Source organism: Myotis yumanensis, unplaced genomic scaffold (assembly GCF_028538775.1).
Source record: "Myotis yumanensis isolate MYYU_CA2020_CCGP unplaced genomic scaffold, mMyoYum1.0.hap1 SCAF_1, whole genome shotgun sequence".
NCBI lineage: Eukaryota > Metazoa > Chordata > Mammalia > Chiroptera > Vespertilionidae > Myotis > Myotis yumanensis.
The window spans coordinates 61,752,036-61,764,889 of NW_027223752.1; the positions used below are offsets into that span (position 1 = coordinate 61,752,036).

General features: G+C 51.8%; 1 long non-coding RNA gene across 1 annotated transcript; it reads left to right on the plus strand.

Annotated features, from left to right (window-relative positions):
- Positions 1-3,288: 3,288 nt before the first annotated feature.
- Positions 3,289-7,839, plus strand: LOC139015141 (uncharacterized). Its single transcript, XR_011472413.1, has 3 exons — positions 3,289-3,781; positions 3,967-4,055; positions 7,220-7,839. It is a non-coding gene; the product is annotated as an uncharacterized lncRNA (long non-coding RNA).
- The last annotated feature ends 5,015 nt before the right edge of the window (positions 7,840-12,854 follow it).

Consider the following 12,854-nt stretch of genomic DNA (forward strand, 5'->3'; position numbering starts at 1 on the left):
ATGCAGACTACTCAATGCCCCCTCCTTTTGGACTAAATGGGGCCCTTTTACAGAGGAAGCTGCTAATATGGCATCTAGCTATTAATGGGAAAAGCATTTACTTTAGATTAAGAACAGTGTAAAGTAGAGAGGGGGCTCTCTATGACTGGCTATTAGGGAAGTTAATTAAATATTTATAATGTCTAAATTAGCATAGTGAAAGCTCAATTCATCAATTTGTTCTGGTCTGTTTGTGAGGGGGAAAATAACTCCAAATGCCCCTGAAGAAAGATGCTTATGTGAGTCAATAGGAAGATGACTGAACAATTTATTATGATTGTGGTAAACTTTTTATTTTGATTTTATTTAAAGGTACTTGTTGCAGCACCTTACTTTAAAGATCATTTACCACAGTCAATATACTAGAGGTCTCTGCATTATTCATTGTCAGCCAATGAAAAATTTGCTAAGGTGCTTCAATTCTGAATGTCTGATTGATTCATTGATTTGATAGTTACTTCCAAAAGGTAGCGACTGGGTTCAACGTTGAGAACTGGGGCTGGAAGCCAGAAGCCCTGGGCCCTTCTATTACTCACTAGCCTGCGGAAGGACCTAGTTGTCCATGCCTTGAAACGATATCTTGCTCTCAAGCTTCATGGTTAATAATTGAGAAGAATAGTTGGATCTTCTGCTGAAAACTGCTGTGTGACTGCTTTTCCCTCTGTCTGGTATAGGGAAGCCAAAACTACCGCCACCTAAATGTCCAAGCCTGTGGATGCTCAATGAATGTATTTTATGAATTCCATTAGTTAAGAAAAATGTGTTACCTCATTTTATTAGGAAAATCTCAAAAGGGAAAGACCAACTGTCCAACCTGTTTTCAGCTGTAGATGAGGCTGGCTGCAATGGAGACTTTTCACCACCAACACTTTTAATGGAGTTGTCTGTGGCTGGATACTCATCACCTCTCATACACATTTGGGCCAATAAACTTAATTATGGAAGGAAAATCTGGAATTTTTTACGAACCCACTCTTCTCACATTGGCCCATTAGTTCCACAATCATATTTAGTAATGTACTCTTCCCCAAAACTAAAAATGTTTTAAATAAAACTTTTGGTGGATGGGAAGAGCTCAACCATAAAGAACTTGTATGCATATATGCATAAACCATGGAAAGACATTAGGATGGTGAAGGCCTGGGGGTAGGGGTGGGCTAGAAGAGGTCATGGGGGGGGGGGGGGCGGGCGGAGAGAAGGACATGTTATACTTTCAACAATAAAGATTTTTTTAAATATAAAAATAAAACTTTTGCCCTGACCATGTTACTCAGTGGTTGGAGTACCAGCCATCCACTGAAGGGTCATGGATTCAATTTCTGGTCAAGGGTTGATACCTGGGTTGCAGGTTTGATCAGGCCTGGTCAGGCATCTATGGGAAGCAATCAATTAATGTGTCTCTCTAATCTCTCTATCTATCTATCTATCTATCTATCTATCTATCGATCTGTCTGTCTATCTATCTATCTATCTATCTGTCTGTCTGTCTGTCTATCTATCTATCTATCTTTCTTTCTCCCCATTCCTTCCTCCCTTCCGGTCTCTCTAAAAATCAATGGGGAAAATATCCTAGGCTGAGGATTAACAAAAACAAAAAAATAATAATAAAAATAAAACTTTTTAAATACCTTTTTGTTTGGGCCGTAATTAACTGTTCTTCTTCTCTTGTACGTTTTCTCCTACAGAGAAGTGACCAGAAATACAGTTTTATCCCTCATTATATGGGTACATCTGATCTCCCTCCTCTATCTTTCCTCCTTCCCTAGAGGGAGGGCTGGTATGAAAGGGTTAAAGGTTCTCTGGTCAAAATGACCCAACAGAAGGAGCCCGGCCCTGAGCTGAAATCTAAGTGCTAATGACCGCTGCCCTTCACCCGGCTGCTGTCCACCGGCCAGACCTGCGGCCGGGCGGGGGCCCGGACTGGGAGAGGGCACAATGTTCTGCATTTAACATTTGAACTTCTCCTATCCGAGGCAGCAGGCCGTTTTGTCCTGGGGTCGCTGACCCTGGCTCCCCCATCAGCTGCCCTGAAACCTTAATTGAATGACAGATGGTCATCTTCTGGGGGCGCCAGAAGCTGCGGGCTGCCCGCCGCGCGGGGGCTGCGGCCCCAGGCCCCAGCGGTCCTGCCCCTGCTCTGCCAGCGAGGGGCGGCGGCGGGGTCTGTGGGCCTCCGCCACTCGCGCAGCCCGCACTGCGAGAGGAAACCAGATCCCAGCGCCTCTGCCAGCCCCCGCGTCCAGCGCCCGACGCAGGCCTGTGGCTCCGTGTCCCCTGGGCATCCACGAGCCCAGACCGGCCTCGGGCCCTGGTAGGCGGCTGAAGATGGACAAAGCTTCTCGCCTTCTATGCCGGAAGGTCCAGGTTCCAGCATCCTCGGCCCTGAGCGTCGAGGTCTGAGGCCTGCATGGCCCCAATTTGCCCATCCCGGCTGCACGTAGCCTGCCCCGAGTAGCCAAGAGCGCCTTCGCGGGAGCGCCATTCCCGGCGGGAAGCCCTGGGAGCCTCGTGGTCCCCAGGCTAATGCACGCGCGCTGTGGTCGCAAAAACAGCCCACTGTGGGGAGACTTCTGGAGGGTAAAAGGCGCCCCAAAAGGCGCCCGGAGGCATCGCTGCCTCAGCCGCCCGCCAGCACTCTAGCGTCCTATTCTTTAAAATAAAAGCTGCGAGCCCTACAATTACTGGGATTACAGAGAGCGGGTATTGATCTGCAGCCCGCATTGTAGAATCATCAAGCAGGCGGGCGAAGGCAGACGTCGCCGCCCCCGCCCTTCGCCGCAGCCTAGTCCTGCAAAGCGCTAAAAAAAAAAAAGAAAGAAAGAAAGAAAAACCGTTTCTAAATGTTTGATTTCAGACGCACCACCAACACCTGCTGCAAAGAATGACACACACCCCGCCCGAGCGGCCGTACCTCCTCCCCTCCGCCCGTGGGCCTCAGGCCCGAGGCAGCTACGCCGCCACCTTCAACCGTGTGTGTGTGTGTGTGTGTGTGTGTGTGTGTGTGTGTGTGTGTGTGTGTGTGTTTTCCTTTTTTTAATTACTGGGGGGAAATATACACATAAGCAAAAGAAAAAAAGAAAAGCCTCCGGGCAGGCGCGAGCGGGGGTGAGGAGGGAGGCGAAGGCGGTAATGCAACCCTAATGCACAGATAGCTGACATCAACTTCCGTCAGGCAGCTCCTAGAGATCGAACCTTTCGATTGTAACTGGGACAATTTGCATAGTGATTCCCTTTCAGAGCCTTCCCGGGTCCATAACAAGCCCAGGCAGCTATTCAAATGCAAGTTGCAACCCCAAATGCAAGGCTGGCCTGACCAAAAAGAGCCGTCCGGCGCCGGCGCAGGGGCAGAGCGAGACCCACGCTCCGGCTCTCGTCTTTCTCTTTCTCCTTTCTTCCCTCTTTTTCTTCTCTCGTTCCTGATTTAGCCGGGAGCTGTTTATTTATGGCTGCAAATGTGTGCGAGCAAGAGAGAGGGAGAATTGATCTTTGCTTGGACTTAAAGATGGAGCCGAAGGCGCTGAAGGGAATTTGGGTTTGTGCGTCTGGCTCAGACCCTGGGCGCCGAAGGGGGCTGCTTGGCACAGAGCCCGAGATCGTTCTTCCCTTCGCCCCTCACCTCGCGACCTTGCCGGAATCCGCGGGCCCCGGCGGGGCCTGGCTGACCCACCTGCCCCGGGCTGCGGAGAAAGGCTTCAAGGAGGGGGCCATCCTGTCCCTGTCTTTAAAATGAGCGCAATAAAAGGTATCACCCGCGACGTGTGCGGATTACTTTTTCTTACTGTGCCTTGAGCGTGGGGGGGGGGGGGTAGTTGGGGACTACAGGTTAGGGGGAAGGCGGCATTAGGGTTTTGAAATTAAGGTCCCCGTTTGTGGTTTATTTCTCATTTGAAATTATGCAGATTGACTCTCCTTTTCCCTCCCTCCTAGGGGGCAAATCCTCAAACGGAAACCTGACCGCTTGTCACGGAAGCAACTTGCCATGAAATCAGCTAATGCGCTGCGACTCGCCCACTGGGGTAAGCCAGTCTCACAGGCGCAGGCCGGGCGTGGGGGAGGTGGTCAGCCAGGGCAGGGGCCCCACCAGCCCGGCCACGCTGGTCCACTGCTGAGCTTGTTCCACGCAAACGGGGAGGGAGCAGAGGGCGGAGGGCAGCAGCGGCGTCACAGCCGGAGAGCCAAGCGGGGGCGCCACCCTCCCAGCCTGCCATCCCAGCCAGGGCCACTAACAGATCCTCCTGTCGATTTTAAAGTAGCAAATGAGGGCAGGGAGGAGGCCTCCCAAACAGGGTGTAAATATCCCGGTGCGCCCAGCGCAGCGGCCGGTATGGGGACGGGTCGGCGGTTTGTGCGCGGCTCTCCCGCTAACGCAGCGTGCGGCTGCAGACACACACACCTGTGTCCGTGCGAGTTGTACCAGTGGAGCCGGCCACACTCCCTCACCCGGGGAAGTCCCCAAATTGGAACTTGTCTACACTTTCCTGGGCTGGTTCCCGCTCTCTAAATCTCCCAGGTTGCTGGCTGTCTCTCCGGATCCGCACAAACATGCTAAAGATGACCACAGTCCACTGTCCTTGCAGCACTGGCCGTTATCGGTGGCAGAACCAGATCCTCTGGTCAGACTGACATAAAGCGGCGGATAAATGCGTGACTTTTTTTTTTTAGTGGTGAGAAAATGTAGGCTTCTTGCGCCTACAGAAATATCCAAACATATTTCCCAATGTTCTTTGCTTATTTGGTTCGGTGCCGGAAGCTATCTGGCTGTAAGCTATTTCGCTGCTCCTGTTTTATGCAGAGCACTTGGGATAGCTTCTCATTTTTTAAAGTCTTGGTATCAAAAAAATATATATATATGTATAGAATGCTTCTCCGGTGGTTTCACAATAGGTTTCTTAGGGACCAGATCTGTAGGGGAGTGTTTGGGGATTGAATGATGAGAAAAGCAGTACAAAGAAACCCAATAAAAAAAAAATAATTGAACAGACTAAATGACTATGAAAGAAGATGAGAGAATTAACTAATCTGGAAAGAGCACGTTTAAGGTCTGAATTTTCTAATGTAATGGCCAAACATAACAGATCAAAAGGAATTAAATCTGTTTTTTTGCCTGTGTATGAACAACCAAAGAGCAGGGGCCCTCCGGCGTGTTTCAGTCAGGTGTACATGTAGAGGCATTCAAAGGACAAGTCAGCTTTAGGAGGCTTCCCTACTCTTTTTGGTAAACTATAACCAACTAGATGACCTTTAGTTCTGATGAAAAACAATTTAAAATTTACTTATGGCTGTAGAGGGAAAAAATTAAAAACCCTGATAGTTAAATTATCACTGGTTTCTAATGGGTTAATGTTGATGTAAATAACCTACTTGCCTTTGAGCAGGGAGGAAGGCAGGTAGAGGCCTGGTGGCAAGAAGCTTCAGTCCTTTAGTGACAGAGCTTTGTGGGTTTGAGAGGGTTCGGGGAGGCTCTAAACCTAGCTTTGGGTTTGTTGCATTCCTCTTGCTCTTAAAACAGTAACTCAAGATGTAAGTAAAAGTGTTTTCATTTTTTATTGATCCTGCTAACATCTTTCATTATCCAGCATGTAGCCACAGCAAATTATTGCTCATTTGATACCGAGAGTTCTATTGACCATCACATTCATTCGAGAGAGAATTCTAACTACATGGCTGCTCTGTAGTCTGTCAGAGCTGAGGCTGAGGATATTCTCAGCTAAAAACAAAACAAATTGAGCCCTCTGCCTCCAGGAATTGATGGAGATGTGTTCATTACATTGGGCCACGTGAACATGCATAAAAATCTGCTTTTTACTCTGCTGGCCTTGCCCCCATTCACGTGAAAGGTCGACCCCTTTGGAAGAGATCTGCCTACTTGGAGAGCTGGGCTTCGTTTGTCTCTTGTAGATTGCTTCTGGCAACTTCTTTCCAGCTCTGGCCTGGGTTTGGGCAACAGAAATGATAACCACACCAGTTTGATAACCACACCACGTCATTTCTGTAATGATACTTACAGAAATCATTAAACACCCAGCCCCCAATCTCAAATAACCACAAATGATTTTATACTCTCAACATAATTTCCTAAATTAACCTGCCCCCACCCGAGACCCCTGTCATCAGAGAGGGCTACATAGAGGAGGAGGGAGCTCTGAGATCTGCTTCTGTACTCTCTTGGGTGGGCGATGGCGGTCAGCGGGAAATGAGAGACTAGGCGACTCCTGACCGAGCCAGCAGCAGTGCTGGGAAGAGGCCAGGCCTAGGAAGGCCTGACCTTTGACCCTCGGACTGGCTGCTTGGGGCGAAAGGCTGGAGAGGTAGGGGGAAGAGGCTGGAGAGAGGGACTGGAGAGGAAAGGAGAGATCGGGTTTGTTTCCCAGAAAGCTGGTGGCTGGATCTGCCTTTATGCAGAAAGGAGTCTGAGCTGCCCCCTCCCAGAAGCCGGGCCACAGGCTGCCTTCCTCCACCCCAAGGCGACCTCCTCAAGCCTGCCTGTCCGGAGCCGCGCGCCCTCGCCGCCTCCCGTCGGCGTCTGGGAAAGTTGCACCGACACGAGGGTGCTCTGGCCTGGCCCCACAACGACGTCGAGCAGAAAGTGGGCGGCTGAGCTGGCGGGGCTGGACCCCTGGCGTGGAGGCCTGTCAGATCCCCAAGTAATAAGGGCATCCACGTCCGCTTCTCCTGAAGTCCTCGCCCAAGAGAAGGCGTTGGAGGAGCCGCGCCCCAGGGACTCCGTGGAGGAGATGGTTTGTTTGGATTCATTTTCGCAACCACCAGGAGATCAGCCCCCTCCGGTCCAGAATAAAAGGAGGACCCATTAACGTCTTTAACAAACGAGTCTGAGGCGCGAAATTACGCTGGTTCCAAACGGGAAGGCGCACGAAGGGGTTCCGAGGGGCCCGTCTTGCTGGTTATTTCCCTAATGACGCGCGTGAAGCTATTCGCGCTCTCTCGTGGGCCGCGCTCCGTGAACCCTCGAGCGTTTGGGAGCCACTTTGTTCTAGAACAAGGCGGGGAACGGATAGATAGGAGCGTGTTCTGCGTTCTCTGGGCTCTCGCCGAAGAGCAGCAGCGGAGATAGAGGATAGATTCTGACTCGGCTTTGGGGGGTGAGGGGGTAGGGAGGGTAGTTTAAGATGAGATTCACACGGTGCCTGTTTTTTGGTTTTCCTTTTTGTTTTCAACATAGATAAATAACCCCGGCGTTGGTGTAACCAGCGCGTGCCCCTATACAGCCCTATCCCCCCGCATGCGGCTCGCCGGCCGTCACGATTGGAGAATCCAGCCCCGGAAGTTTCCGAACCCCTTGGTCCTGGTCAAGCAACCCCACACGCGCTCAAACGAGGCAGTGCTTCGTAGAATCGAAGATCCAGGGTGGCTGAATGGGGGTCTAGGAGGCCACACCTGCGTGAGCCAGGAAGGCAACCACTAACGCAGAGTCATCCTGAGAATTTACCTTTGAGAACAAGATGTGACCTGGGTTTAAGTTGAAGAAGGGGCCAGGGACAGACTGCCTGCATTTCTTTGGGACGCAGCAGAACTGAGACCCACCCAGCTGGACCCGCATGGCTGAAGACTGGAGATTAGGAAATGTATTCTGCCACACACAGCGGCGCGCATCTCCTCCCATGGTGGGACGCACTGGGGGCAGCGGGGGCAGCGAGTGGCCGCTGCTTTCCAGCCGCCCTTCCGGCCTCCTCCAGGTTTTGCCAGGCAAATGAAACGAGCAGAACTCGATCGTAAATTATTTTGTTCAGCCTTCTGTCTTTTTATGAAAATAAAAGGCAACACTTTGTCATTTTTAATCATATAAACAGACAATAAATCTAATTTCGATATTGATTTTTTCCCCGGAATCAAGTGATTTTGTACAGTGTCCGTTGTGTTGCCTTTCGGAGGAAGGGCCTTTGCTGGTACATTGTGTGGCTTTATGGCTGTGTCTACATCGGTGCGCATCTGACACACGTACTGTGGTTGATTGTAGACTTTGAAGCTGCGTAGCTGACAGGGGACTCTTGCTGGGTGGCAGGAAATTTTATTTTTGTCTACTTGTCTAGATAATGGTTTCAACTGGGCCACCTCTGGTGCCCTAGAATAGATGTAAGGCTCGGCAGGTGCTTTTAGGAACTATGGCCTCAGCGATTCACTTTGTTTAAATTTTTTTTTTCAGAAGAGAGTCAAATAACAATAAGCCAACTCATAAATCTTGGTGATGTTTTGGGGGGGGGGTCTGATGGGGAGCCTTAGCAAGAGGAGGACACTCTCCTGGTCTCCCCAAACCTGAGCCCCGGGCTCCAGAAAGGGGCCAGACCCTGAGCCGTGGGACACCCACCCCTGCAAAGGCCCAGCGGAGTAGTGTTGGTGACAGTGAAAGGGCCGAGGCACCGGTGCTCCCTCCACATTCTGGTGCTCATCTGCCTCTTTCCTTTTTCAAAAATGAAATTATTTTATATCAATGCCGAATGGAGTTTGCACTTTTCATGTGATAAGTCTCAAGGAGCAGAGAGGTCGGCCAGACCTCCACCTACCTATAGAAGGAAGAAAAGGAGGGAGGGAATGAGGGAGGAGAAGTTGAGGGGGGATAGGGGGAGGGAGAGGTGGAGAGGAAGAAAGGGGGGAGGAAAAGAGAAAAAGAAAATAAGAAAGGAGAGGTGGGAAGAACAAATGGAAGGAAGGAGGAAGAGAAAAGGGAAAGGAGAAGTGAAAAGAATGATGAAAGAGGCTAAGGAAAAGGAGGAAAAGCAGATTTTAATAACGAAAATATATAATATTACCCATCCTTCGGAGGAAAACTGTGATTGATTGCCTTGGTAGACTACCTGGGCCTTTTACTGCAGCTGCAGGTGCCTTCTCCTCCCCCTGAAATTCAGACCAAATGACAGTCCTAAGCATAGATGAAAAGCCCCCCAACTTCCTACTCCAATCCAAAAGACTGGTCGCGTGACCTGACCTGGAAGTCCCGCGGGCGCCCACCCGCTAACCTAGCATCACCTTGCCTAACTCCTGGCCTCCTAGGGCCCAGGGCCCCGGCTGGGGGAGGGGATTAGGCTGCTCAGCGCCTGGCGGTGACCCTGGGGCACTGACCTTTCCCGCTATCCTCTAGGGTCAGTATTTAACCTTTTGTTCCTCCACCCTACTCCCCCGCCACTCAGTGGCCCCGGGCAAGTGAGAAAAGGAGAGTGGGTCGATATTTGAGACCATCAGGGGAGGGGCGGCGCCAGGCTGAATTGCACGTGGGTGCAGCCCAAACCAGCGCGCTCATTTTCTCCGCAGGCGAGGAAACTGAGTCTCAAGGATCCCACACTTGCCAGGCGCTGGCAGGCAAAGCCCAATTGAACCCCGGTAAAGTCCTGACTAAGGCACGAAGGAGAAAAGTGGGCATTTTTCCCAGTTTTTCTGTCCCGTTTAGAGCAGTTTTTCTTCATCCAAAACCCCACCTCCAAACACCAGCTACCCGTTTACATTTTGGGGCTCCCGAGAGTCTGGACCAGATGGGTGAGAGGCGACAGTGCAGAACCAGATCTGTGCCCCACTCAAGCCCCGAGCATTTGACTCCTCTCGGGAGCGGGTGCCAAGAGCATTCGTGAAGAGATCGAGCCAAAGGCTGCAGGGACCGCTGACGGACTTACTCCTCCGCACAGCAAGGACTAGCCTCCAGCCTGCCCCTTCCACCAACTTCCAAAAGCCCCACCACGTCGCCCCCAGAAGGGCTCTCCCGCAGGGGATTGGGGAAGGCGGCAGCAAACCGGAGGCTGTCCAGGCGGGGGAGCGCCCCCCCGCTACCTGCCCCCGCCCCCTCCAGCTCCCAGCCGCTTGGGGTTTTCGTGGTCTCCCCAGCTGGAGCCAGGGCTGCCAGGAGCCGAGCGTTAGGTTCAAATGCATCAAGGCTCTGAAGTCATTTATCCGGTTTCATAAATAATTTTCTTATTACACTTAAGCCCGTGTCCTGCCCCCTTCCCGTTTTTATTGCGGGGTTTCAGCGGCAAAAAGTTTCTAAGTCGGGTGGGCCCTTGTTTTCCTTTTTCCATCATTAACATCATTAATATAAGCTATCAATAACCCTGTCGTTCGAAGCCGAGTTTCACGGTATTGATCCACGCGGCTATTCATCTCTGCCATGCAAGACACGGAATAATTTTCGCATTACAGTAGGTTGGATTTGCTTTTAATTCATATTTAAAGCTGCAACCGGCTCAGTGGAGCGCTCTGCGAAAGACTAGAGGCGCCTAATTAATAATAAGTTAGAAACGAAGGAAGGCACCAGCGAATAAATAATTAATACAGACATCTATGTCTCTTTGAATATTGCTCCTTTAAAAATTTAGACTTACCAGGACCATACTGTAAGTCTGCAATTTATATTGCGGGGATGATTTAAGAAAGCTATTTTTTTTCCTTGAAATACAATACTAAATTATTTACAGTGTTTTGCAAACCTAACTTCCTTCATTAGCCAGCCCCTCTGGTTTGTTTTTTCCAGGTGGAAAACACCAATTTAAAAAAAATAATAATAAGAGGAATCATAATAAATTCCCTACAAGAACCGCCGGCTGCAATTAGCTTCAGGCGGCTGAGGTGAGGAGGATTGGCAGGGAGGGCAAGTGTGGGTTCTCTGGCTCTGGGGGTGGGGGGGGACTGGGGGCTGCCACATGGGGGGTTCTGTTGGAGAAGGAAAACAAAATCCAAAGTCACTGAGCAGGAACTTTGGGCACCCCCTGGTGCAGAAAGGGACAGAATTTAAGGTAAACCCTTGGGGTCCTCAAAGGGCCTTGGGGAGGGAGGAGGCTCGGATTTTGAGGGTTCCAGGTTCCCCCCAATGGCAAAAAAAATCAAGATTTTTTAGAGAAGGCTATTGAAAGTCAGGACTGAATTCCAGGCTAGCCAGGAGCTACCAGTGGGCTAGGAGAAATGACAAAATTCAAGTGGGTAGAAGTGACTGAAAATCTGACGAGGTTTTTGTATGAGAGAGACTAGGATTTGTTTGCAATATTGTTAGCAATATTGATTTTTTGTTACTTTGGATTAATGTATGTTAAACAGGAAAATACAGACGTTAGTCAAGTACATTGTAATCATCTATTGTTGAGAGCAAAGTCTCTCAGGTGAGTGCTTGCAACCTGGGACTGGGAGGCAGTTCTAGGGGCCTTTGAGACCCTCCAGGCTCGGGTTGGGGCCTCCGGAGCTCCCAGTGTCTGGCAGTCCTGAAGGGGGGGGGGGGGGGGGTCGCCTCCAGCTCATTCTTTCTCTCGACCTTTAGAATTACAGCCGGTATTTCTCCAACCCACTACCCAGATGTGTCAGACTCGGCCTCTGCTGGGTTCAAAGGAGTGGAGGTGTTCTTGGCCAAAATTCTCACTGCGCCCACCCATCATCCCCGCAGCTTCCCAGCCCTGCTTCCAGGTCTCTTGGGTCTGACGGCCATCCCTACAACCCGCTCGGGGCTCCCACATCCCAGCCCTGGTGGCGGGAGACCCCTAGGGTACGCCACTATCGCCTCTACACAAATACATGCACACGCGTAGACGTGCACCCCACAGCCTGAAGAAAGGCACGAGGTGAGGGAGACACAGGAGCATCTATTCAGGAGCTCCTGGGGCCCTCCCGACCCCTAGACCTTGGGCGCTGGCCCTGGCCCAGAGAAGTGTGCCTCTGAGGTAACACGCATCCCTCAAACATCATCTCCAGGGACTCCACCTTCCGCCGCAGCACGGACTCCTCGCCCAGGCTTCGGGGATTGCGGGCCAAGGCCACGCTCAGCTCTTCATCTCAGCCCCAGTCGGCGCCCCAGGTCACCACATATATGGGGCAAGACCCTGTGAGGCGCGCAGCCCCGCCGCGTTGGTAAAGGTCTTCTCCTAGCGCAGCAGCACCGAAGCTAAAGGGCACGCACAGGCCACTTAGGTCTTGGATGCTTCAGGCGGGTGTGAGAGGGTGAGCATCAGAGCTCGAGGGCGAGGGCCCCGGGGAAAAGGCTTCTGGGCGCTCGAGGACTCCATCGTCCTGCGCGGGGATGGCGCTGGGGCCAAAGGGCAGGCAGGCGCGCTGGCCCAGAGCCGCACGGGGCCCACGCGGAGGCTGTCAGCCAGGGGTGAAGGGATGAAGAGGCCGAGACGGGCACCGCGGACAGGGCAGGGTGGGCAAGAAAAGAAGGGAAAGTGTGCAAAGTGTAAAGAGGAAAGGAAAGACAGGGAAGGAAGGAAAGAGGAGGCGAGGCCCGGAGGAAACAAAGGCCAGGGGCGTGCGGGCCTGGAGGGAGGCGCAGGCCAGGGGCGGGGAGCCCAGAACACCGGCGTTTCATTTTTAAATCATCTAGGTGTCTGCGTGTCAAATAAAGACAAGGGCGGTAACGATTATTCTGTTAAATCTATGGTACTTGACTGCGCAAACACTAATTGATTAGACACCAAAATGATTTGTTTAAAGAGTTTTCCTTCCCAAGTGCAGCTGCTCTCATCATCTTGCGAGGCTGTGGAGGAGTTTGCCGAGTGGGCCGCTCGCGCCGCAGGTCCGCAGAGCCCCAGTGGGCCCCGGGGTGGGGTGGACCGTGCAACTGGTCCACCCCTGGCCACCGCCCCGAGGCTCCCAGCGGGGCTGCAACCCGTGACTTGCGTCCTTCCTGCAAGGCCCGGGATGGTGCATCTGGAGACCATCTTGAGCCAAGCCGACTTTGGTCTCCCACCGCCCTCTTTGCTCTGAGTTTTCCCACTTCGGAGTAGAACTGCACCAGCGAGAGGGCCCCTTGCCCCTTGCCCTGTCCTCCTAGTCCCGAACCCTGGCACTCTACCCTTGCACCTCCTAATCTAGATTCTAGGCACCCAAACAGG